The 27581-nt window shown below is 33.4% G+C and overlaps 1 protein-coding gene across 5 annotated transcripts in view; it reads right to left on the reverse strand.

Annotated features, from left to right (window-relative positions):
* LOC108737328 (zwei Ig domain protein zig-8) overlaps positions 1-27581 on the reverse strand; it is a 207079-nt gene that overhangs the window by 132457 nt on the left and 47041 nt on the right. The gene's annotated exons all lie outside the window — the stretch shown is intronic.

Consider the following 27581-nt stretch of genomic DNA (forward strand, 5'->3'; position numbering starts at 1 on the left):
ACGCTACGCTACAATTGAGGAGATAAAGGCGGCATCGAAGAAGGAACTGAAGAAGATCACAAAAAATGATTTTTCGAAGTGATTCGAGGATTGGAAAAACAATTGGCACAAGTGTATAATATCCGGTGGGGATTACTCTGAAGAGGACAAAATAGATATTCATGAATAAATAAATAATTGTTGAAAAAACACAAAATTCGGGATACTTTTTGAACAGACGTCGTACGTACGTAATTAGAAAACTGATGCATTTTGACCTATTTAATTATTTTACCGAATTCGATTAGTGTTTAATTAAATGTAAGCAGGCGCGGCAAATTCTACCCATGTGTTGAATTTTGATAGTGGGGAAAGAGTAGATAGAAGGGTTGGGCTGTAACTTGATATTAAAAAAATCAAAATATAAAAGGTAAATGTCTAAAAAATACAATTTTTCGTTTACCACTAATATTATCAATATTTTTATTTTTTTTTATGAATTTTTATTTAGTTGTTGGTTTTACTATTCGATTTGTCTATTGATACCAACTCGACAAAGCTGCTTATGGAATTCGTAGCTTACTAACTTGTTCGCTTTTGACCAATTAGCGTTCCTTTAAGTCGAACATTTTGTATTTAGATTCAGAACATAATTTAAAATAGAGTCACATCGAATAGTACGTCAGGTATTAGGCATTTGGAGTTTAATGCAAAATGTTTGAAGTTATTTACAAATAAGTAGGTACAATGTAATACACATAAATTTTGAATTTCATGTATTTTATATACATATATATTTTTATAAATACTGAAAATCTCCAGTTAAAATACTAAGCTTATTTTAACGAGCGCGTTCAATTATCTGTTACGCGAAGCAAAAATAACAATCGGTTTAAATAACGTATATCTAACATATTATTATACGTAGGTAATGCATAGCAAAAGGGATTTCTGTATTCAACATGCATTTTTATATTTTAATGATCGTTTGATATGCAGCTAAAACAAAAACCATTAGAAAAATACGTACAAATAATACCTATTAGTGCAGGAATACGACGACGCTACGCGACGGTTGAGGAGATAAAGACGGCATCGAAGGAAAAGCTGAATAAGATCACAAAAATGATTTTTTGAAGTGCTTAAAGGATTGGGGAAAAACGTTGGCACAAGTGTATAATACCTGAAGGGGACAAAATAGATATTCATGAATAAATAAAAAAACACAAAATTCACCTCGTATAGTATTTCCCATTTCTTATCGTTGGTTTATAAAGTTTATTTAAGTCTAAGATTGAGACACGAAACGTTGGTGTTGAATTTGTAGTGATTAAACCTGATAGCTTTACTGATTCTGATTTATACTCATGTATGTTTAAAATATATTTATATTATATCTTGACTGTGACCGGGCTGTGACTCTATCTCGACTTGACCAATAGTATGAATCGGGCTTTAAGTACTTCAATGCTCTTTGCTGCTTCTCTGCCTCAAAAGGAAGTGTACAATTTAAGATAATTAATCGTTTACAATACTGACTGTTGCACAGGAGGTATCTATCTGAATAAGTAATTACAAAACTTATGCCTGAAAGGTAAGCTTTCTTTGAGAATTTTAAAAGGGAGCTATTTTGTAATTAACTTTTGTTATAAAACTGCTAAGTAAAAATAGCTGTACTGACATAGGTACTAGATAAAGGATGAAAATTAATTCTCTGTTTCTGACTAAGAAAACGAAGCAGAACCAAAACTTAAATCAGTAAGTAATACGAAGGATTGTAACCTTTAGGGGAAAAAATATTAAAACAATCTATTCATTTTTTGAAATTTTAATTAAATTCTCGATTGTGGTAGCCTTTGCTTACTTGCTGAAACTGATTAGTTATTTAAATAATAACACAAAGATTTTGTGTCGTTAATTAAATTAAAAATGTTGTAGCCAAAGCTTCTTTAATACCTATCTGGTCTAGCTGAAAATAATATAAATATAATTAATTAAAAATACGTACGAATAATGTTTAACAGTTACTATTTTAAATTTTCAAATGTCACATGTTTTGTCATAATTCAAATGTGTTATGTATTTAATTCGTTGTATTTACAAGTAAGTATGTAATATGTGAATTTTCCAAAAATTATAAAACATATACCATTAGGTTTTAGATCACTAGTAAAGTGCAATTTTCTTCAATAGATTTTATCGAAAATAGGGAGAAACATGCTTTTGAGTACTCTCTGAACTGTGACCTCCAAAATTTAATTCCTTAATCTGTTAAAATTACAAAACGTGACCAGATACTAAGGGATATAAAAGGTCTAAATCCGAAATGTTTACCCAAGCAGCCTAATATTACATTCGATTTTTATCTAATGCTTGGTAATTCCAATTTAACTTGGGTAGAGATCAATAGCGGTGTTAATAGCGTAAAATAGGGTAACAGTGAGTAAATATATAGGTAGAAAAAGATCCAAAAATTGCGACTATAAAATCATAGTTTCTTATATTGTTGCAGGAAAGGATTTTGAAATATTATAGCTTTCTTATCACGTGGAAATTTTATTTTCGTAAATCGAATCAAATGTTAGAATTTTTAGAATGATGAAGCGATGAATAGAAACGTGTAAGTACCTATATGATACATATTTATGGTAGTTTCACGTATTGTTGTGCTGGTGGAAATAATTTTTAGATATTTTTCGCCGCATTCCGAAAGTGATACGAAAAGATTTGTTCGAACGTCAAAGATCGAAGGTGGCAATATTGCAATATTTTCGTTACTGCAGTGTTACATTGTTAACGTTCCTATTAGATCAGTTCGTTGCTCAGTTGTTAGTTCAAATTTGTGAAGTGATAAATTGCATTCGAAAGAAGAAGTCGACAATATTCAAATGTCTGTATCGACAACAACAACAACAACGGCGTCAATTCGTTCATTGTACCTATAGCGTTGTGCAAACTGCATTTGAACAGTTTATTCTGTAGAGGGTGTTTCCTATAAATTTCGATTCGCTTGCGTGGTTATCCCTAACCACTTAAACTCAATTAGAACGATGCACCGTTGGCGGTCTGAATAGGTGAAGTGATTTATTATCGACTCCTCAATATAAATGAAAGTGAACATTAATCAATCAAACAAGAAGTAATTTCATGTTAAAATGCAGAATTTGTGTCCGAGGATGATTCGCATATTTATCATCATAAACGTCCTAATTGGTTTCCCCAATTATTATTTGACCAATGCGAGCGGCACTTTAAAATACCCGAAAACGAAAACGACCTTTATACGCGTGTACATAAACATTTATTTCTCTCTGGCCAACTCGAAAACATTTCTAATTCCGATAACAAGAAACGCCGATTCAACAAATAAATCTCCACAGGGTTTAAGGGCTTCAATTCGGAATTAGGTTAGCAATTAGAAAGGGATGACTTAATCGCTTGCGACCAAGCGAGCCTTTTTAAACGAATAATTTAAATACACATGTCATTAATTAGGTTTTGTTTCGCTTCACTTATTTCCGCGCAATAAAATTAACTTTATATCTGATATCACTTTTTTTATACTCATATGTATGTAAAAAAGTTTCGTTAAGTATTTTAGGTAGTAATGACGGTATTTGCAGCTGTAGCTCCGGATCGTTAAAGCCCCATGTTTAGCACCAACAGCAATAGCATCGTCCTTTTCAATTCTTAGGTACATGGCTGGCAGCAATAAAACGAATTTATGATGAAGCTCGCTGCTGTCAACGTGCTACTTATCCAAAGAATTATTGCATTTTAATGATTTTAACATTGACTAAACGAACGTGCGTTATACGCGGAAATTGCTTTCACAAAAAATTTGTTCCCAGTTTAACATTAGTACGTATCCTAGGTGGATTATAATTCAATAAGAAGATTAGACGGCCGCACTTCAGACTTTTTAAGGGATCCCAAGATAAAGAATCAAATTAATGGAAATCAAAGGAAAATCAAGCTCACACAAATTGTGTAAGAAAGCAACTTTATCTTAACGGTGTTATATGAACAAGTTTTTGTAATCTACCTCAAAAGCATGGATATTGGAGATCAATACGCAAATTATTAATGATGGCAATCCACCAATTAGTATCCTAGAATTCTTTCTAATAAGTATTCTTAATAATGCAAGAAATTTAAATAATGGGTTAATAATATATTTTCTAGATCCGGCCCACTGTCCATGTTTCGCACCCATACAGCGCCGCGCTCCAAGCATACACCTTTAACAACCTATTTCGAGTTTCTAAATTAACCGTTCGCGAGCATAGAAGTGACTTCTATTTATTGAAGACGACTCGACCCTAATTAAGCAAAACTGTATAAACTAAGACAACACAGTATGGTGGAAAGTCTAAAATCAGTAATGGAATACGCTAACTCGAAATATCCTCTACATTTTTAGGAACAATAAAACTTTAACAAGCTCATGAAAATTTTATCCCCGTAAGTTGAATTTTAATTAATAATGTTGACGCTTGTTGCAGCGTAATCGTTGTAAAAAGTGGTTTAAGACAATTGTTCCGTCTGTCAATTAAAAATGCTAAAGATAATTTTATCATCTGATTTTTAATATTTTTCTTCTATTTTGTTTCACTGCTCATTTTTAACAGCTACAGTAAATCTAATTTCGAAGACGTGCAACGTACAATTACTTATTTAGCTACTAATATTTTTAATGCAAAACTAACTTTTTTCACAACGTAATTCCCGAAACTCCTTAAGAATATGGTCAGAAAATGGTTTTCACATCACTTTCGAATATCCCATAACTTTTGAGCAACCCTTTTTTGGCGGGACCCCATCTCGACAAAAAAATAAACTGACACTTTTATGTATAAGACCCCTAACACCTTATTGTGTACATGCTATAATCTTCAACTTGAAGTTTCAATTCAAAATCATTATTACACGTATTTAATGTGCACATTTCTACTTATAATAGCATTAAAATTAGGTTTAATATCCAACAATTGAATTCGAAAACTAAAAAGCTCGTCTGTAATTTCTAAGTCGATATAAACCGAAACAGGAACCTTCTCAAAGACTGCCGAAAGTTCGATCCAAAGGTCATTCAAATTTAAATCTACTGATAATATCGATCATGTTCTCATACTCCGACACAGTTAGCACTGATGATTTTGCCTGATTTGCGAAATGGATTCTGTACCCAGTATTAGCTGTCCTGTAACTCCTTTGGAAAATATTCTTTCAAGGATTTTTTGAGATTTAATATATGTTCGTTTACGGCTTTATCCACATTCTAACGCATTTTCTTTGAGAAATCTATTTAGAAGAAGAAACCATTCGTAACTTTTTTAATCAGGACATTCAATCAGGAAATCATTTTTTTTATCTTCATTACTATTTGGAAACCGCTGCTTTTAGAGATGTAGAAAATAATTTGCAAAGGAAAGGGATGATTTGTAATTTCAATTACCTAGAACTTTTTACTTGGCAAATCCGACACTACTTATATCCTATCCATAGCTGCGGGTAATACGATATGTCCTGAGCAAAAAGAAAACATAAAAGTTCAAGAGTTTAAATCTGATATTATCTGCAATGCTGCATATAATATATATGTACCTACAATATTTTCAGTAATGAAAATTAAATTTAAGCGAAAATACGATATTTTTCCATTGTTATTTATTGTCAGAGGTGATCAGTCAGTTTTACAAGGACTTCATTAGGTTGCACTCTAATTAACGTTAACGTCCGTTTTGTTCAAATCTACGTCAGCGAATTTCGGAGTTTTGATTTCCTTTTCTGTATTTTACTTTTTTTTCTAGTTATGTCACCACGCCTCACTTTTTGCAACCGTCCCAATTACCACTTCCTATTACACATCACTATCGCGTTTTCGCAACATTTTTAATTGTTACGTTTCCAAAAATACACAGATTGTTTCTGCGAAACAATTAAAAAACGGAAAAGAAACTAATTTCGTAACGAGATAATAACGTGCAGTCCACGACTGTAATTTGGATAACTGCGTCATCGTTTCTCGATTCAAAAATTAAAGGTCCATCAGTTAAATTACCTTTAGGACTTCGCTAGGTCCTGCACCTTACAATGTTTAGAAACAAAGGCCCAGTTTTCGTTTAAATGTTTTCCGTTCTCTTCATTAGATATGGAATATGAAGATGAAAAACTTCCAGAAAAATAAAAAAAAGTACAATAAAGCGAAAACTTTATTCAACCATTGCGTTAGATGGCGCTATACGTGGAAGATGCCAGATAATTTCGGAAGATATCAGTTAGATTACATACTTGTTAGGCAAAGATTTAAAAATCAAGTGAAGGACTGTAGGAGTTATCTAGGAGCAGGTATAGATAGCGATCATAACTCAGTAATTATGAAGACCAATCTTCAATTGAAACTTCTGAAAAAGAGGGAAGGTAGGAGACGTCCTTGACATAAAAAAGCTAAAATGTAACGAAACGCTTAATAAGCTAGGTACAAGGACAGACGAAATACTAAAGGCGGCAGGAGAATCGAATAACAGGGACATGGAGACAAAATGGAACTGCATTAAAACGTTCCTAAAGTCAGCAGCTACAGATATACTAGGTTTTAAACAAAACGAAAGTAGGAAACCCTGGATAACAAATGAGATTGTAGGATTAATAGAAGAAAGGCAGAAATACAAAAACAGGACAGACCAAGAAGGGCAAAAAAGATATAAGGCTATAAAGTTGGAAACAATTAGGAAGTGTAGGGCAGCTAAGGAACAGTGGATTGGTAGGAGGTGTAAAGAAATAGAAGAAAAGTTTGAAGTAGGCAAAACCGATGAAGCTTATAATATAATTAAAAGGAATTTTGGAGATGTTTAGGGTACAGCGGTAATAATATAATAAATGAGGCAGGGGTCATTTTGATAAAAAATGAGGAAAATGCAGATAGGTGGAAAGAATATTTATAGAACCTATATGCAGGCTATGAATTAGGACATATATTAGGGAAGGAAGATAGATGAGCTAGGTTATCCCATAATGAGAGAAGAGTTCGATGTATCATTAAAAAACCTAAAGAATAATAAGGCGCCAGGTGTCATATGGGATACAGGGGGAAATTCCAAAACATGTAGGACAAGAGGTCAGAGATCGTATGTTTAATTTAGTTAGTCCAAAGGATTATAAAAGTAACGAGGTAGTAACCATATCTAGGAAAACAATAGAGGTGCGTGTCCAACCATTCTTAGGACTGACGACCATATGATGATGATAATAAAGCCAATTTACAAGAAAGGAAACAGAAATAAAGCAGAAAATTACAAAGCAATAACACTAATAAACACAGATTACAAAATCTAAGCTGAAATGCTTAGAAAAAGACTTGACAAAGAATTAGACCGCAAAATGGTACTGGGAGAAACGTAATCTACGTAATCAAAACAGCGTGTGAACAAAAAACAAAGAAAGAAAAAGGCAAAATATTTCTCTTTCTTGCGGTCATGAAAACGGCCTTCGATAGACTCAAAAGAGACAAGGTATGGAAAATCGTACAACTGGAAATATATTACAAACTTAGAGAGAGTATAAGAGAAACGTACGAAGAAACTTACTTTACTTTGAAGCAACAAGGAAAAATCCAAAAACATAGCAATGAAAATGGGAATAAGACAAGATTGCCCACTAAGCACAGCACAAAAGAAAAAATAATATATCGAATATTCAAGTCTAAAAAAAGAAAATCAGAAGAGAAGGTGGAAAAGGAAAGAAGAAATTTTTTTAATGGAAGGGGGTTGGGCCACCACGCAGTACAGATGAAAACTGAAAAAAAAACACAACTGTATATGGGAAGAGCAGGAAATGAAAGACATTGATAAGCAAAAAGAAGAGAAAAAATGAAAAGCCTGAAATTCACACAGGAACACAAGAAAATATAGACTGAAAAGGAGGAAAAATCAAATTATTTGAAAGACGAATGGACAAATAAACGATAATACTGGTGATATAACGTATATTGACAGTTGAAATAGTTGCTCACTCACTGAAGGGGTTAATCGAGCTTTGTAAATGCATAGAAGGATTTAATGCATTATATGCTGAAAATTACAATTAAAATAAAAGCGTACGTACATAAACCTGTTTTAACATATTATTTTTTAACAAACTGTATGCTGCATTTTTCATTTTCTTTGGGTAGCTGGATCTTAACAAAAAATTTTAATCAAACTATTACAAACTGTATTGAAAAACAGTTTTATCACGATTTTGTAATACGTATATTAAGTTGGTGTATTACCATTAAAAGTTTAGATTTTGGTAAATTTGAAAACGTATTAATACAGAGATCATTAGCGAATCAAAGTTTTATAATTTCAGTCGCCTTTTTAGTATTATCAATAATATCAAGCAATAGTTCTTCATAGTCACTAAAATCGTCTGTAGTTACCATTGCAAAAGTGCTTTAAATATTATAAAGCGTACCATTTTCTTCGACATTAATGAAGAAGTGGTTCAATTGCGTAAATGGGAAGATTATGGTGATAATTTGATTGATTTTGTAAGCAACAATAAGTTAAAGAAGTAGGTACTGTGTGGTAGATAGATACCTAAAGATAAAATGAGAAATTATACGAACGTTTGAGACAAGTTGGTAAATTGCAATTAGCGGATAAGCTGAAGTGCACTTTTGGTTTAGGTAATATGCCTTCCGTAGGGTCAAAGGTTGAGAAAAATTGGACCTCGTTAAATTTTACGTACGACCGAATAATTCTGATAGTTTGGCGGTCTTTCGGCTCCAATCCCCTCAATTCAGACAATTAGTTTGTCGTAAACTCGTGCCTAGCACGGTCGCGTGCTCTTTCATCAACAAATGGAACGCGATAGCAATTAATGAGGTTGCAATTTGTTTTTAAGAAGGTGACAGACAAAGACGGAATTTGTAATTGCAGCCTGTCGTATCGCGCTCTCTACATTACCACGTTAATACCACCTTTCGATAAATAATTCCTATTCCATCAGTTCCTGAAATATTCCCGGGAAGTAAATGTCTTTCAACAAACATCATAGATTGTAACAGTTTTTAGCGATCGTCGATCGCTAAATATGCTAATTGCATCTAATACCTTATTCATTATACCTATACATATTGAGAATTTCAAACCCTCTTTAGCAAGCGCAGTCATGATTCTTAAGCAAAAATTATACAACGAATAAATTGAACAAAATTGTATTCAAATCAGTTGTAAAATTACCATAAAGCATACAAAACTAAAATACTAAATAACCACAACGTAAACTCTCCATAATGAATATTGTAACTACGAACAAATTCCTATAGTGTCGAATATATCGATGGCGTCACGACAAAACGGCATAAGCGACATCCTCCAACTTTATCAGGAGAAGGTGAAAACTGTTAATTTGTTTTAATAGTATCTTTTTAACTGCTTTCTTTGAAATTCTGAAGTAATCTATGATAAAAAATACCGGTTTGTTCATTAAAAGACAAATTTTACGTAAAATCCATTTCTATTTTAAAATATGTCGCTTACGCCCTTTAAGTACGTCTGTTTGGCGTTTGCGCCCTTTTCTTGGAGATATAAGCCTCTTAAATAGGATGCCTTTGGTTTTGTAATGGCGGTTAGGCCCTCCATAAGCCTTTCACTTTTCTTAGACTACTATCGAGAGCTAATAGTTATAACATATTAATTTTTTTAATTTAAAACACTCATGCAGAATTATAAAAAGAATAAGCGACTCTTTTACTAAGTAATATGAATAGAATAATAATAATGCAAACATGTTTTATTTGAACACACTTCTCTTTAATAAAATTAGAAATTTCTTAAATTGTCATAACTTCAAAAAAATTAACATGAAAGTAAAAGTTGTAAGTTACAAAACTAAAGGAAATGAAATTGTTAAAAAACTAAGTGTAACAAATAAAGTCCAAAGAATAATACAACAAAAAATATGTACCCTTAATAAATTAACGTAAAAATATATTATTTCTTTTTCATTGCCTAATATTCAGCTTAAAAAGCAATGAAAAAGAAAAGGCGTAAGCGACTAATTAAAACTAATATTGGAATAGTGTTTTACAGAAATTAGTTAATCTTTCTAGAAGTGTAAACGCGTTTTTTGATGGTAAACATTACCAACAATGAAATTGCGTATTAATATTCAAGTTTACTACAGAGTCTTTAACAAAAATTAAAATTAAAAATTGCATGAAGTGTCATAGCAAAATGGTACTTACGTCACCCTAAAATGTAAAACTGAAAAGGCGTAAGCGACAAAAACAAATGTATGCGTTTTTCTTAGTATCTAAAACTATTTTAAAGTCAAAACTAATATCGACAGCTTGCTATAACAATAATTAATAAAGAAAAATTGTAATGAAACTTACTTTTTTAAAATTTTTCGACGTCTCGACAATGAGCGTAAGGCTAACCTCTCTGTATGAAAACGTGGTGCTTAATGCTGTTTAACCTCGATTTTTCTTAAAATGAAATTGTCGCTTACAAAAAATTTTAGCTCAATTTATTGACGAAGGAAATTTTTATCTCTTGCAGCCGTTATATTAGATGATTAGCTGAGTTACTTTACTTAAATTGACATTAAAATCTTGTTTTCATTTTTTGGCGCTTACGCCTTTTTGTCATGACGCCATCGATATTTATGTACCTATGGGATTAATAGTTCCTACCTGATGTGACCACTCCAGCAAAATCACAATGACAGAAACCTACGATTTTGTCACAGTTGTGAAACTAAATCCTGAAAGGGTTGAGAAGAGAAAAAAGAAAGGTAGGAAAATACAATGTTACAAAGAGAAAGTAATGGCTGAAGGAGGAACAAGCAAATACGAACGCGTAAAAGTAATAAAAGCGGTGAGGAAACCTCAATCATAATAAACTATCGAACGTAGAATATACATGAAAATCCATTAAATTTTTGCAATATAGACTTTTGAAAATAGCAATTTTTACAGGGATGCGGCGGAGACCCAATTACCCAATAGATGCCCAACGAAACCACTAAACCGTGATATTTGATTCCCCAAAAAAATACCCGACAGAATATCCCCAAAACAAAGAAAAAAACAAGTAAAATATTTCACTAACAAAATAAATAACTGCAACAAATTAAAAGAAAATACTTACGTAAATTTATTGAATAAAATATAACATGAAAATAATTCATATTTTGTCAGGGATTTTTTGTCGGAGATATTTTGAGGAGAAATCAAAACGCCTGATACCAAGCCTACTGCTTCTCTAATTAATTACACACTTAGGCGTAATCTAGTTTTTGAAAGTTTAATGACAATTCATTTTGTTTACGACTGTATCAAAATTTTTGGTTTTTGAAAAACGTGCGGCCCAACGTCCAGCCTAATACTTACGATTATTATACTATTTAAATACTATCTTTTCTTGCAAATGCTACTGGAAAGGAGTCGACGGAGTTGAAATGAATTTTTTGCCAACAAGCAGAAACATGGCAATATTATTCGTCCTTAATCGTATCAGAATTTCCAACCAATAAACTCCAGAGATCTTCGATCATTTCAAAGGCAATAAATAGGTTTTATGTGTAGATATATTATTTGTATTGGTTTTCTACATGCACATGGAAATATAAAATACGGTCCTGTATAAAAATTTAAATAGTCAATAAAATGTTATCACTCGAGGCACATTTTAATACTTTTGCCGCTTCAGTAACACATTACTTTTTTTAATAAGAAAAATACTATAGTTATTTCATAAATTTTGATTTTACCTAAATATTAGCTGTATAAAAGAATCGGAAATATAATACCAGTTAAACTCGTCAAAATTTGCACACATGGTTTCATTATAAACAATACGTTTTTGACTACCGATGACTTATCCCCTGCATCAGTGCATTATGAGTTGATTTCCTTGAAAGGTGAAATTCTATACCTGTTTATTTGGGTATATTCTACTAGAAATCGAACAGAATCCCTAATACTGCAAGAATATGATTAGAACGCTATTCCTTAAAATGAAATTAACTTATACATATAGAAAATTGTGAAGCACCAGCGAATACCACATTTTATTAATAAATGTATTAAGCTTATCATTCTCGTATCCTTTGATTTGCAATGATGACACCTCGTCACAGGCATTCATCACATTCAACGGTAATATCCTTCATAGAATTATCCAATGGGTGCCGGATAATTAAAATGGATTTTAAATTACCATTCGGCTGCATTTCCGTAATACTTTTAGGTATGCATAATGCTCAGGCAAGACGAAAACTGCACCACGTATATAATCACCTCAAACTGACTAATAAGATTATAATCTCCTACGAGAGCTTCACTAAATTGGCCAGGCTCAATATCGATTTCTCTTCTAATTTCCTTCCACCCAATTTTGCTGTCGAAGACACTATTACAGCCGCTTATTTATATCATTCGTCTGTTGGAATCTGAAGAATTCTTACGGAACATCTAACGGCAAAAAAGTTGCTGAGAGGGAGCAACAAGTTCTCTGGCATTAAAGTGAATGAATTTTTGAATTAATTTTTACCACTACAGACAACCCCAAATTGATGAGGAAAAATTGTTGCTGCTGTCACGCCCTCGCCAGAAATCGAACTCGGATATCTGACTTCTACAGACTCCTATCAGGAATCGTGGTAATGGGCGGGTGGTAGTTCGGGTGAGAAAGATAAGACGGAAGGGAATTTACAATTATCTGTGAAATATTACTATTACTGTCCCAGCATTTGCCTAAGTAATCCAAGGAAGCCACAGAAAAACTTGGACCAAGATAAACGAAGCCGGAATCGAACCCGCGTCCTCCCGAACGCTAAGCAATGATCTAAACCTCTCGACCATGCCGCTCGGTAAGGTTTAAGAGGTGATAACAGCATTAAGTATTATTCTGTAACCGCCATTTTGTCAAATCCCAATACGATTCGAATATTAATTACAATTTATAAAATGTTGCAATACATTTTCCTTCTGCAAAAAAAATTTTGTTCATCTAATATTGTGAGTAGACTATTGTAAATCATTTTGAGCTGATATACTGTAATTGAAACCAATGATTCTGTAATTCATTTATGCGATATTCATCGGGTTATATCGTATATATACTCGCAGAGCCATTGACCAGTGGCACAAATTATAGGGTAATTCTTTACTCCTTAACAAGTAATGAAAGCACTTAATCGAACTGGATAATTATTAGGGACACTTTGATTAATAGTTGAACGCCTGCTAGAACAGATTCTAACGTTTGAAACGTGTACTAACAGCAGAATGGGTGTTTCCAACAATGTCAAGACCAATAAATCTCAGCCTATATAGGTAGATACGTATAAAATATTTCAATTCAAAATCCCTATTCGGTATATAAACGAAATCAGGCGGAAATATTGTTTATTATGCGACAAAGCGGGTCATTTTTAAAAGCAGAAAATTGACGACAGATGAAATAACAAACAAGAAACAATACGAGGTATTTTTAACTCCGATCCACACGACAAAGTAAGGTTTTAAAAACGACGAGAAAAAATATTGTAGGACAGGAAAGTCCTCTCAACAACAAAAAAACGTTACAGGCCAGAAAAAATATTACATAACATCAAAACACAATAGACTTGGCAAATGCTTTGAGAAATTACAAAGACAAAAGAAAAATTGTCCACCTATAATAGAAGAATCAATAAAAAGCCATAAAATTATTAACTGTGGATAAAATACGACAGGGCGTTTCGTACACAAGACAAAGTAAATAAATTAACTATCGTTGCGGTATTATAATAATCATAAAGCACTCTTTGATTGATGAACTATTCGCAATTTTCTTACAGATCCCTAATAATGCCAGTCACGCTTAATAACAAAAAAGGACCGACGACATTAAAAAGTCTATTCTCCAAGAAAGCCTTGAACTTTACATGTCGGTAGCTAAGTATTTGTGTTTCCAACAAAATTACAGTTCAAACCTTTTTGTAAAACATTAATTTATCAAAGTAAAATAAAAATAAACACCTGGAAGATTTTTGGTGAAACTCTTTGAAAATTGCAATTCTTTTGGCTAAATTAAAATCTTCCCTTTGTGTAAATTTTGTTCTAATCTTAGTAACATTTAAGACGTTTTTGTCTTCAAAGGTTAGTCTTTGGGAAATGGCAGTCATTTCCGAACTGAATAGGTCGACAGCAAAATTAAAGACCTGGGGGAATAGGAGGAATAATGACGTATAAAAAAGACGTTTGGGTTAGAATTTCACCACATCTCACTCATGACAACAAAATCACTGTTCTTTTCTTCGTTCTGAGTTTAATTCTCGTCAAATCCATCAAAATAAAATACACTGTTCAACAATCAAATCGCGTATTATTTTAATAATATATAAGAAAACTACTTCGTAATTTAAATAATGAAAGCTTTCTAATTTTAATTCCAAAATACTATTATGTAAATTCTCTTTAACTAAACATTTTAGTTCTTTATTTTTTATTTCATACGTAAAATTCTCTTGTGTTTTTCTTATTGCTACTTTATATCACGAAAAACATTTCATATAACGAAAATAAAAGCTCAATCCTTTGAGTTTCTTTATCGAATGTGTACGGCGTATTGAGTATGTTACTGAAGTCAGTACGGTGAATAAATTAAAGAAAAATTTACCTATAAAGTTACCTTTACTCGCAGAGAAAACTTATTACGTTCTTCAAAGATTATGAAATTTTCCAACATCGATATTTACCATACGTATACCTGATGTTGAGCATCATAATAATTTTGCTTGTATATCCAAATCAGCTCGAAATATTACTAGGCACAAAGCCGTAGTAGATCGATAATCATAGAAGAGATCCCTACTAATAAATCTGTATCATTACGAAAGCAGTTGATATTACATATATTACCACCACCATACCATCGTCAATCCGAAGACTGGTTGGACACCAGAGATGTGATTTATTTAAAATGTAAATACAAAATAAAAAATATCTATTTTTATCTTCCATTTAAATACTTTTTGTTTAGTTTTGCTAATAGTTTCATCGATCATCATCATCATCATCATCATAAGGTCATCAGTCTTAAAACTGGTTGGACACGTACCTCCACTCTTTCCTATCCTGAGCTAAACTTCGCATTTCCCTAAAACTAGAACAGCTCACATCCTTAACTATTTGCGAAGAGTAATCTAATCTAGGCCTACCTCTACCCCTCCTAACTCCTGTTTCTGCCTCTAATATGTCTCTGACTAGACCTTCATGCCTGAGAAGGTGTCCTACCAACCTATCTCGCCTATTTTTTATTGTCTTCCATAGAGTATCATCGATCAAACTATGTAAAATGTTGAATGAAAGTTGCAAACTACAAGATATTGTGGTGTGCTAATAAATGTATATAATCCAAAATTCTTAGAAGACGATTCGGAAAAAGTTCACATATTAGATGAACCCAAAACGAAAGAAACTATGGATTCCATTTCTTTCTCTTATTACAATATTTAAAAGATTAGAAACAAAATGGGGTTGTAAGTATTTTAGTATAGAATGATTGAGATGTTTTACATCAATAAAATTATTTGCAACCCTATTGTAGCTCTGATCTTTCACACTAAACAAACTATTTTGGCATTAGTGCTTTTTTCCAATTAAATGTTAAATAAGGAAGCATAGATATAGAAGAATTATTTGTTGCTAAACTGAAAAAATTAAAACCATATCTCAATCACTTCAAACAGAAAAAAATAAATCATAATCTTCCCAGGTAGTTTACTAATAAGTATGTCTCTAAGTACCTAGTCCTTCATATATCAGAAGTTACCCTACAATCATATCTTCTTTATTCCGTCACTAACTTCTCTTTTCCCTAAGAGCTTTCGAATTCTTGGTTAACTTATAGAAAATAACAGACGCGGATGGCGATTTCAATCTTATTTGATCTCATTAGCACGCCAATAGGCAGTCTCGATAAATTATTGACAAATCGAAGAAGGTCCTAAAGGGCGAGTTGTTGTAAAATCCAATTACATGCAATGCACCGCCATCTAGTAGGTATTTGCTGGTACTATCACATTAAATTGCTCTTTTCGGTTTAGTCAGCGTTGTATTGAGACTACCTGTTTGATATCGAAATTATTTAGCGACTTCATGATCATCATAAGGTCGTCAGTCCCAATAATAGTTGGACACTCATCTCCAAAGTGACCTACAATCTAGATCTGTCCTTTTAACTCCTATTTCTACTTCTAATATATCTCTAACCAGTCCTTCAAGCATGACAAGATGTCATATAAACCTATCTCGTCTATTTATTTTTGATATTAGATTACCGTATTCAAAATAATTTTATCGATTTTAAACGTCCGCTATCAATAACCTATGAACAAAACAGAGATCTCTGGCGTAGTCTCTTCATATGCGATTTTATACGAAAGTACTAGAAAATTTTAAATTTTTCCGGGCTGTCAAACCAGTTTCCGTAACTGAATTATCCCTATCGGATACTTGTCCAAGAGGTTGATATTTCGTTGTGCACGACGATTTTTTACTTGTTAGGGAAATATAACAAAAAATTTGTACTAAATTTTACACAAAGAATGAAATAAAATGCGGCAGCGCATTGGAGTTGTTGAATATTGCTTTCTGAAAATGCTTTCTGAATAAAACAAAAGTGATTATAAGCAACACAAACATTTCCAATAGGGCCATGAAGACGCTAAAGAAAATGAGCGTCTAGACGTCTCAAGATATACACATCAATAAAAGACGACAATATCAAACTAGTAAAGAAAATAATTACAGAATGTCGCTGTATCGCCATCAGAGATGTTCTTGATGTTGGTATAATATCACTTAGCTCAACGATTTCTGCGAATGTGTTGGTCATAAAATGTATAATGAAGTCGACAATGATCGGTTAAACGAATCGTAACTGGTGACGATATACAAATGTACGGGTGTGACATCTAAACTCATGTAGGTACATGTTAGGCTAGGATACCGAAATAAATTAACAGATCACGACTTTTATTATTTACTATTATTTCGTCATAGGTTTATCTAAAATCGTCAGAAAACTGCACGTCGAGTAAAATATATAATTTGGAAGTATTTTTGAGTATAAATGTAGGTTTAATAAAATGGGCACCAAGCGCAATTGCGTTTATTGAATACAAGAAGTTTTTATTTTATTATTAGGGGAGGCCCTGGTATGAAAGGGAAGAAAAAGTAGGGAAAGAGCGAATATAAAGATAGGAGATGAAAAATTAGAAGAAGTGGCTGATTTTAGATACCTAGGAAGTCAGATAAGTGAGGATGGAAGGAGTAGTAGGGATATAAAGCAGAGGATAGCGCAGGGTCGTGTCGCCTTTAATAAAAAGAAGTCACTTCTATGCTCGCGAACCGTTAATTTGGAAATTCGAAAAAGGTTGTTAAAGGTGTATGTTTTGAGCACGGCGTTATACGGGTGCGAAACATGGACAGTGGGAGCGGCGGAAAAGAAAAGGTTAGAATCGTTCGAAATGTGGTGTTATAGGCGGATGATGAGGATATCATGTGTAGAAAAGGTTAGAAATGAAGAGGTATTGGAAAGAATAGGAGAACAAAGGACCCTATGGAATACAATAAAAAATAGGCGAGATAGGTTGGTAGGACACCTTCTCAGGCATGAAGGTCTAGTCAGACATATTGGAGGCAGAAACGGGAGTTAGGAGGAGTAGAGGTAGACCTAGATTAGATTAGTGTTCGCAAATAGTTAGAAAGGATATGGGTTGTTCTTGTTTTAGGGAAATTCGAAGATTAGCTCAGGATAGGAAAGAGTGGAGGTACGTGTCCAACCAGTCTTAGGACTGATAACCTTATGATGATGATGATGATGATGGAGGCCGGGGCTAGTTGACTATAGGGGTTAGTTGACTAATTGCAAATAGTTCCTCTATTATTTGATAAATGGCAGATTGGGCAGTGTGTAGTTCTTAACTTATTTCCACATTTAAACAACAACAATACTAAACTCCAGTAACTCCAGAAAAGACTGCCTCTAAGTTTGTTTCTCCTGAGGAAGTGAGACCTTTTCCTAAAGCGGGATCACGACAAAATAATACACAAAGGAGCAGAAAAAGGAGACAAACTGCAATTTTAACGAATACTACAATAAAAGAAGCTCTGGAGCAAGGAAAAAAGCCACCAAAAAGAAAAAACGAAAGTGCAAGAAAAGTAAAAGGGTGGCTGATAAGGAAAATGAGAAAAATACACCGAATGATGGTCAAAGATTTCTATTTCATGATAACCTAGTCCCATCTACATTCGGAACTCAGAGTTGGAAGATGAAGCTGAATACCTGGTATGTGAGGAACCATATGGTGGTAGCGAATTTGGGGACAATTGGGTGCAATGCACGCGTTGCAGAAGGTGGGACCATGAGAAATGCATAAAAAGAATCTAACATTACCTTTTTTGTATGTTTAAATTGCGACTCTGATGATGATCTATCAGCCTGTATTTACTAATTTTAAATAAAAAGAACAAATGTAACTTGAAAAAAATAGTTGTTGTAATATTACCCTTAATAAAAAGCAGGAAAAAGTAATAATAAAATGTAGAGAAAAGGAAAGACAACTAACCCCAACGTATGTGTCAACACACCCCGCATACGGGGTTAAGTGGCTAACTCTGTATGGTGGCATAAAAGGCTTTACTAGAATATGGTCACATTAAATAGAAGAATATATAGATATCAAAATATGAATCGACTTGTACAAACTTGCCTTGTTGAAAACGGCAATAAATAAAAAAAATTATACATAAAAAGTTAGTCAACTAGCCCCGGCCTTCCCTACTTGTAACTGTTTTGAAACACAGTATTCTACCTAATTCTTACATACGTATAGCCAGCCTTCGTTTATTCCAATGCCTATAACGTTCCATTTGTACGAAATGCGGTTAGTGAGAACATTACAACTGGTCTCTGATGTGTTCAGTAAACTTATTACAGAACAATGCTACATTATTTTAAGGTAAGCACTTGTGGCTAATTTTAGCGCCTTTCTTGTCGCTATTGGAACCCGCTCAAACAACATCGCCGAGCATTCAAAACAAATGGGGCTAATTTACCTTTGAGACTTTTAATGGAATACAAAAATAGAAGAACACAACGTATGAAAAAATACATACTTGTACTTGAACACACTGTCATTCGAAAGTATAGAAAATGATATAATTATTTGTGTTCAATTTTTAGTTATAGTGCAGTACATACACACAATACTTTAGTACCTACCTATTAGGTACGTACTTTTGGAGTACCTAAATCCTATCTAATATTGTAAAGGTGAAGTTTGTTTGTTTATTACGCTTTCACGCCCTAACTGCTCAACCGATCATCATAAAATTTTGTGTACATATTGTCAAGGGTGTAGAAAAGGACATAGGGTAGCTTTTATCCAGAAAATGTATACAGGGATTGGAAAAAATTTCTTTTCATCTCGACAAGGAAGAACAGTATATTTACTGTCATTCTACGTAAAGCGCATGTTTAATCTAGAAAATTAGAAATCATCTTGGTCAAGATTTAAGAATAAATTTATTAAATTATTCCATTTTTGATGACTAACTGTGACGTCAAAACGTTTTCAGCATGTTTCGTATCACGCAGTAAATCTTTTCTCATTTATTTGAACGTTTTCTTTTTACTGTGTACTGTAAAAGTCAAAGAGAATAAATAAAGCTGAAAATCATCGTTCAACCTGTGCCATCGCAGTTGATGCAATAATTGTTTCGTATTTCAAACTTTATTAACCATATGGATTCTCTCAATCCTGATTGGAAGACGCTGTTATTTATATTTCAATTTCGAGATGAACTTTAAGAAAACGATAAACACTTGCCTTGGCCAATTTGATTCTCTCTATTAAATAAAGTTAAAGCGCTGAATATCTTCAATGTTCTGACCCGAATATGAGAGATGTTGTGTTTATTTGTTGTTTGCAGACCTGAGCAATGACCAGACAGTCCTTTATAATTACTCAATTTTGGCAAACTTCCTAATTACAAAAGTTGCATCTAAACATGTAATTAGTCACATCAAGCGCAACTAATATAACTTGGTGGTTAAAACTAAAAAGTTATTACTCAGAAACGTACGCATCAAATTACATAATTTAAATTGCATGCATACGACTGGATTGTAAGTGGACAAGGATTCTCAGTAAAATAGAAGCTTTTGCTTGTAATAACTAAATTTCCAGTTATAAAAAATTTATATTCACAAACCGCAACGAGGTAATTATAAAACTAGTGAATTCTAAATACTAAACATCCCTCGTATTATTTTCAAAGTATTTTTATTTCTGTACTTATGTAAATTACGTAAAACTCTTATTCAATTTAAAAAAAAATTGTTAAAACAATATTAAAGAAATATTTAACCGAAAACCCTTCCTGAAGCATTTTACAAAACACACTTGAAAAAGCTTCAGTTAATTTTTTATTAAAACTTGATATCAATTTCGCCTTCATAAGACATCCTCAGGAGTACTCACTCATAATCCTGAAGAAACCATAAGATAAATAAGTGAAATTTCTCCAAGTATATTTTACATTTAAAAGAATATTTTAAATTGTTTCGAGGTAATTCTACAACTTTTTAAAAAATCAATATCGCCGACTATCATATAACAATTCGATATTCTTTGTTTTTCTTCCCTTAAGAATGCACAAGACTTTTTTTATTTACAAATTAAATTTCGTGTAAAAAGAGAACACAAGCCAAAAGGTACTTCTGTCACCAGATTGCTTCCAGTTACTCAACAATAGAACACCGCACAAAAAACATAATATTCTCGAATTTCTTTGGAATGGAATAAAGAAAATCGCGAGATCGAAAAAAAAAATAGAGCTCCGTATATTTTGGTTTTCCTTGTCAATAATAAGGCATTAGACCATTATATTTAATTTTTATTTAAATATCCTTGAAGTATTTTTATCAGGTTTAAGATCGTATGTTTAAGCTAGTTATAGTCACATTTACGAGACGGGGAAAATCCCAGAGGATTATAAACGAAACGTAGTAGTAACAATACCTAAAAAGAAAGGCGCGGATAGGTGCGAGACATTTAGAACAATTAGCTTCACTTCCATGCGTCAAAAATCTAGAAATGTACAAAGAAGGATGGAACAAAGAGCGAAAGAACTATTAGGGGAAGATCAATTTGAGTTTAGAAGAAATAGAGGAACGCGGAAGACCATTCTAGCTTTACGGGTAACAATAGAGAAAACAACAGAAAACGGAAAGAGTGCGTACACAGGATATGTAGATTTAGAAAAAGGTTTTGCGAATGTTATATGGGAGAAGATGTTAAATATACTTAAAAATGTAGGGATGAGTTATAGAAATAGAAGATTGATAGTTTGTATAAAGAGAAACAGGCGCTCAACAATTTTGTTAATAAAGCTATTATCTATCTATCTAATACTTACATTTTCATTTTGACGATATTTTCAATAATTTTACAATCTATAAGTAGTGGTATATGTAACCAATTATACAGCCGAATATAAACTTTAAACATTATTGCAATTGTTCAGTTCCACCCCGAAAACATCAAAAATGGCATACCTACTTTAATTAAAAATTGAGATTAAATGATAAGTTCGTGGATAAGTCAGCTACTTCTACAAAATTGTACTATGAGAAGAGATAGATCTATACAATTTTGTTAAACGACAAAAACGGTTTCTTTGTCGTTTTCATTCTCTAATACGAGGGCGGTTTAATAAGTACCCGTGTTTGAAGACAGAGGACGTTCCTGAGGGAAATTGGTGTTGTCATCGTGTGCTGCCATCTGTCAAACCACGCCAAAACGAATTTCAGACTGATTGATAGGTTAGTTTGGATTTGGCAGCCATTAGACTGAGACGTGTTTCGTTATTTTCGCTAAGATGGAAAAAGAGCAGTATCGTTCGGTAACTCGCTTTTTGTTTTTGGATGGGAAAAAATGCGAGGAGATGAAAACAAAGTTGGATACTGTTTATGGAGACATTTCGCCATCTACGACCACAGTTAGATATTGCTTCAACGAATTTAAACGTGGGCAAAGATCCGTTTTTGATAGGAGCGACCAGGAAGCCTGGCAAACGTTGTTACCGAGGAAATCATTTTACGGATTTTTTAGGAAAAGGAAGAACGATTACTGGACAATACTACAGTGAGTTATTGGACCGCTTCGACAAAAAATTGAAGGAGACACGGACGCATTTGACGAAAAAGAAGGTGCGTTTTCAACACGATAACGCACCGACACATTCATCAGGAGTTGTTGCCGCCAAAATGCACGAATTACGTTATGAATTTGCTGCCGCACACCCCGTACTCACTCGATTTGACTACCTGCGATTTCATCATGTTCCCTAGCATGAAGAAATGGCTAGCGAGAAAGAAATTTAGCTCAAACGAGGAAGTCATCGCCGAGACAGGGGGGATTTTGGAGAGTTCGACAAATCTTATTTTTTGGAGGGGTAAAAACAATGGCAGGGTCGTTGGGAGAAGTGCATCTTTCTAAAAGGGGACTATGTTGAAAAATAAAAAAACAAATTTAAAAAAAAAGGTGTCTTCATTTCTAACACGGGTTGAACCGCCCTCGTATCTTTTAAACCGCTTAATAAAGCAGGATGAAACATTACAAATCTCCTTATAAATACTCCTTCAAAAGCTATTGTAAATCGGTTGCCTTTACGGATAATTTGCCCTTTTTCTTTAACCGAAAAGTGATTTTGGTTTTGATTATGGCCAACTGAGTGATGGACAAACACACAAACATAAATATACATACCTACGTCAGAGCATTACTATACATGTATGTATATGGAGAGTTGTTGTGATATATTGATGCATTGGCGGTTATAGGTAATAAGAGCATCAGATTCGATTATTTGTATTGTTACACTTATGAACACTCGAGTGATGGAATTTGCAACTGCTCGATTATTGCCGGAGTATGGAGTAGGACTATGACATCGCCTGTGACACAAACATTTTGCATCTATAGTAACATGCCACATCGTTAACAGAAATTAAACGTACTTGTATAATATCCACCGGTTCACTTTATTATATGTTAACCACACCGAGCGTAATATGCACATTGTTCTCTGTTCGGAAGCACTTTTCGCAACGAATCCTTTATTATTACAGCTACGTAGAATCCCTTTGTCAATTATTATCAATATCATATGAAAACCTCCAATTTGCCACTGGTAACTTCGATGTCATAGCATCGTCAGTTATATAACAAGTTGATTCAATTTTGATTAGCGCAACGTACTAATTAAACCTAATTTTTACATACACTTTAATAAATTAAACCCACGAAACGCCGACATAATTTCAATTTGATAAACACATCAAACAGAGCATGCACGACCTCAAAATCGTTTAATGTTCAACTTATTGGTACCGATAAAGGCAATAACAACGTTAATCCTCTCCAAATTTCAAACATTTCTGGCATTAATAACAAGTAGTCGTTATTGTTACACAAACTCCTACAATTGTACAACTTTTCATTACAAATAGTAGCGAATATAGGGACAGAAACAAGTTGTAGCGAAAATTAATGTAATATTGTAATTATTTTTTTTCTACAAACTGTCCCTCTAGTATAACTTTAAAGAATATGTACCCGTAGACAAAAATTTTCAGTCTCTCTCCAGTCTCTCAGCGTCTCTGAGAGCGTCTCTCACAGTCTCTCAGTTATTGCCTAGGTGTTTTTATGGATTAGTCTCTGTATGATATCTGAATTCAAACATTCGAGTCTCTCACAGAGAGACTGAATGAATAAAACTGAAAAATTGAGAGACTCGAGTTTCTCGTAGAAAGACTGGGGTCTCTGAAATATGTTGAACTTTTATTAAATTTTAACCAGGTCTATCGAGACACCACTTATTTATAGATTCGAGTCTCTCGTTCAAAGATTCGAGGCTCTCGTTCAGAGACTGGATACGAAATGAGGATCACTCTATGAGCGACTCGAGTCTCTCGTTCAGAGACGCTAAACAGTTTTTTTGACAGTATTTCGACAGTCTCTCTCAGCGACACCAGAGAGACTCGATTATACACGGAGACTCGAGTCTCACTTTCAGAGACTCTGAGAGACTGAACATTTTTATCTCGAGACTGCAAATCTCTCTTCATTGTAGCATATCTCTATATACAATACTTAAAAGACAAATTATTTATTCAACAAACTCAATAGATATATGACAATAATTTTGTACAAATTATTTAGTCAAAAATTGCATTTTAAATTCTTCTAACAGTCAAAACAACTTAACAACAAAAATTACCAATTAAAAACTATTTTATATTTTCCGATGTGTGACATTCATTATACTTTTGTAATGACAAAGGAATTTCAATTTGGTGACATTTCCACGGTTAACGTATTGGTCACCTCTCAAGCATGAATATACGAGAAAAGTTGTTTGAAGGGTCTGTCGTAGAAGATGTAAGGGTCAGTTTGACCGCGATGTGAACGGGGTGTATTAATGTGATATATTCAGGAAAAAGTGTCAAATCGTAACAAATGGTATAATCTGCGGGGTGACGTATAGCCTTTAATACCAACAGGCAATATATAGAAAGCAGAAAGTAACGTTTTAAACGGTTTTATTCGTTAAATTTATGTATACCCGCATTTCAAGACACTCTTATTGAATTCGTAGCATAGCCACATGCTCCGTCCGCTTAATGCATCTACAATTCGCTCGATAAATGGTTTATTGCTCCTGTTGGAATTTTTACATGCAAAAACAACAAAGGTACCTACTCTGCAACCGACGGAATTAAAAAAAGGCCAAACGAAAAACAACAACCAACTAATCCAATTCCGTTTTGGAAAATTGCTTTCTTTTCACGTTGTAGCAAACCATCAAAACAAACCTAGTAGGCAATAAATAATATCACAAAGTACCTACTTGACGTTTAAATACAAATAAAAATTATATTTTTATGTTCACTCATTAGTAAGTTATTACAGTAAGGGCTTGAAATTAGCCCAAGAACATGTCTCACATAAATTAAAAAATAATGTATATTTTACTACTACTATCGCATATGTATAAGTAGTACATATATTTATAACTGTAAACTATTTACTTACATGTGTTTTTAGTTGCGCCAACAAATCAATTACCAAAATTTAAGAATAATGTTACTTAATACTTGTACCTACTATTGAGTAAAAAGAACTTAAAACAATTTCCACAGGTAACAACCCTAAGTAAACAAAAACAATAAGATAAATAATTAATATTATTTATTTTGTAGAAGGTTTTCTTCCAACTTATGGGCCGTAACGCACACATCTATTTTTATAATTTGAATTTCATTCGTTTGTAGAATTTTATTTATTCTCACAATTGGTACATTTGGTGAAACATTTTGAATAGTTAAAAAGATGAAAAGATATAACAGAAAAACAATTGTGAGACAAATCTATTAAATATTTGTGAAACAAGTACCAAATGTTTTTTTATCTTTTTTATAGGGTTGTTCGGAAAGTCATTTCGTTTTTTCCCGACAGAGGATTTAATTGTATTCTTTTGCACCCAACTTCACATTTAAGCCGTATAATTTTTATATGCTTTGAGAGCTCATATAGCAAGGCTTGTGTGTGAAAAATTCCAATTAATTCTACGCAGTAGTTTTTGGTTGGTGCCCTTTTAAATATGGAGAGCGATAAGCAGCATTTTCGACATATCTTACTGTTTTACTACAGAAAGGGTAAAAATGCTGTTCAAGCCAGAAAGAAATTGACTGATGTGTATGGAGAAGGTGTGTTGACAGTACGCCAGTGCCAGAACTGGTTCGCTAAATTTCGATCCGGCAATTTTGATGTCGAAGATGCACCACGTTCGGGAAGGCCGGTTGAAGCTGATAAAGACGCGATAAAGGCATTAGTTGATGTGAACCGGCGAATAACAACACGTGAGATCGGATTGAGGTTAAATTTATCAAATTCAACAGTTTATGACCACTTGAAAGGCCTGGGATTATCCTCGAAGCTCGATGTATGGGTTCCCCATGTTCTCACAGAGAGAAATCTGTGTCGCCGCATTGACGTCTGCGATTCGCTTCTCAAACGTCACGAAAATGATCCGTTTTTGAAGCGCATCATCACTGGGGACGAAAAATGGGTTGTATACAACAACGTCAAACGCAAGAGGTCATGGAGCAAAAAAGATGAACCGGCTCAAACCATTTCCAAAGCCGATATTCACCAAAAAAAGGTGATGCTGTCTGTTTGGTGGGATTTTAAAGGAATCGTTTTTTTTGAGCTTTTACCGGATAACACAACGATTAATTCGGAAGTCTACTGTCATCAGCTGGACAAACTGAATGATGCACTTCAACAGAAAAGGTCAGAACTAATCAACAGGAAAGGTGTAGTGTTTCACCAAGACAACGCGAGACCTCACACAAGTTTGGTCACTCGCCAAAAGCTTTTACAGCTTGAATGGGATACAATGCTACACCCAACATATTCTCCAGACCTGGCACCATCGGATTATTATTTGTTCCGGTCACTCCAAAATTTTTTAGACGGTAAAACCTTCACCTCAAATGAGGAGGTCAAAAACCTCCTCGATCAGTTTTTTGCCAGCAAAGACTAAAAATTTTATGAGCGTGGAATTATGCTACTACCAGAAAGATGGCAAAAAGTGTTGGACCAGAACGGTCAATATATAATTTAATAAAGTATTTGTTTATTGTACGAAAACTGTCTTTCATTTCCACAAAAAAAAACGAAATGACTTTCCGAACAACCCTATACTTTTTAACTATTAGAAATTTCGGTTAAAAAAATACAAATTTTAATGAAAACATTTTAAAAGTGGTGGTGATCTGCGATAATTTAGAATGAGTCGATTCGTATTCTTGTTTAGAGTTGTACCAGGTCTTTTATTCAACTATAAATCAAGTAGAACCACGCCATAAAGTTTTCCCCGAGATTTGGCACCCGTAAAAAACCGAGTAAAAGTACCGACCGATACCTCCGGTCTACTTTCAAACTATAACTTAATAAAATTAGGAGCGGATTCAACCGCAATTGAAATTTCAGTCACGGATAGCTACTTCCATAGCTTTTTTACTCCATTCTAAAGACCAAAAAATTTACCCGATCAATAGAGACATTCAGTTAGTCGTACCAACAACCCTACAATTGCTTTTACAACTGTCATCTAATGATTATTATTGAGGCTATCGTAGGCGTACATACGAAGCATATTGAATATTTAAATAAAACGCAAGAATATTTCAATAATAATATAATAAACAAACAACTCGATAATTGTTTCGACCGCTTTGGTCATTTTAAGAATAAGCACAGAAAAATAATATTATTTACTACAACTAGGCGAGGGGGGTTACAACATACAGACAAGGGTAACAACGTGGAAATAAAAATGTAGCAATTAACAATTGTGTATTATAGGTTTTAATTATTTATAACTAGGACTCCTCCTGCTTAGAGAGCGTTTTTAATCTCTAAAAACGTAAGTTTTTTTTTCTTTTGATAGCGTATGCAACTATTTCACGTTGTCTAAATATATA

The sequence above is a fragment of the Agrilus planipennis genome, unplaced genomic scaffold (genome assembly GCF_000699045.2).
Source record: "Agrilus planipennis isolate EAB-ADULT unplaced genomic scaffold, Apla_2.0 scaffold90, whole genome shotgun sequence".
NCBI lineage: Eukaryota > Metazoa > Arthropoda > Insecta > Coleoptera > Buprestidae > Agrilus > Agrilus planipennis.